Genomic DNA, 1421 nt, shown 5'->3' with positions numbered 1-1421 from the left:
CCAGCAGTTATTATTGGTTGATTTCTTACTGCTAGCCATTCTTACTGGGGTGAGATGAAATCTCAGTGTTGTTTTAATTTGCATTTCTCAGATGACTAATGATGTTGAACATTTTCTCATGTATTTATTTGCTATTTGTACTTCATGATCTGAGAAGTGTGTATTCATCTCAGTGGCCCTTTTTTGGATTGGGTCTTTGAATTGGGGAGGCTGATATTTTTTAATTCTTTATATGTTCTAGATAGAAGTCCTTTGCCTGAGGGATAGTCAGCTATAAGTTTTTCCCAATTTGTGAGTTTTCTTTTTACTCTGCTTGTTATTTCTTTAGGTGTGCAGAAACTTCAGTAGGATGAGATCCCATTTGTTGATTCTTTGAAGTATTTCTCATACAGTTTGGTTTTTGTTCATGAACTCGCTGTCTACCTCTATGTCTTCAAGGTTCTTACCTACATTTTCTTCCAACAGATTTAGTGTTGTTTTATTTCTCTTGACTAATTGCTCTGGCTAATGTTTCTAGAACTGTATTGAATAGGAGTGGTGGCAGTGGAATCCTTGTCTTCTGCCTGATTTTAAAGTGAAAGATTTCAGTTTTTGTCCATTTTGTATGATGTTTTGTGTTGGTTTTTCATAGATGGCTTTTATCAGAGTGAGGTGAAGACCATATATTTCAATTTTCGGTAGGGTTTTTATCATGCATGAATATTGGACTTTATGAAAAGTTTTTTCTCCATCTATTGAGATGATAATGTGATTTTTGTCTTTGGCTCTATTGATATGGTGTACTACATTAATTGATTTTTTTTATTGTTTTAAAGAGTAAAAGAAGGATAATTAATTGATTTGTATATATTGAACCATCTCTGCATTCCTGGCATGAATCCCATTTCATCTCGATGTATAATCTTCTTGATGATTTGCTGCATTCTGTTTGTAGTATTTCATTGAGAAATTTTACATCTCTATTCTTTAGGTAGATTGGCCTGTAATTCCCTTTTTTTTTGGATCTTTCTCTGGTTTGAGTATCAGGGCAATACTTTCCCCCAGGAGTGAGTTAGGGAGTATTGCATCCCTTTCAATTTCATTAAAGGGTTTGAGAATAATTGGTATTAAATCTTCTCTAAATTTCCTGTAGAATTCAGCTGTGCATCCATCAGGACCTGGATTTTTCTTTTTTGGTAAATTTTTTTATTACATTTTCAATTTCACTGGTTGATATTGAGTTATTCAGGATTTTTATATCTTTTTGATTCAGCTTTGGTAATTCATATGTATCTAGGAATCTGTCCATTTCTTCTGTGTTTACCATCCTATGAGAGTAAAGATTTTCAAAGTAGGTATTGATGCTCTTCTGAATTTCTGCACGATCTGTAGTGATTTCATCCTTTTCTTTCCTTATTGCATAAATTTCAGTTTTTTCTTTC

Source organism: Chinchilla lanigera, unplaced genomic scaffold (assembly GCF_000276665.1).
Source record: "Chinchilla lanigera isolate Chin_1 unplaced genomic scaffold, ChiLan1.0 scaffold00085, whole genome shotgun sequence".
Classification (NCBI taxonomy): Eukaryota; Metazoa; Chordata; class Mammalia; order Rodentia; family Chinchillidae; genus Chinchilla; species Chinchilla lanigera.
This window is presented reverse-complemented; position numbering follows the sequence as displayed.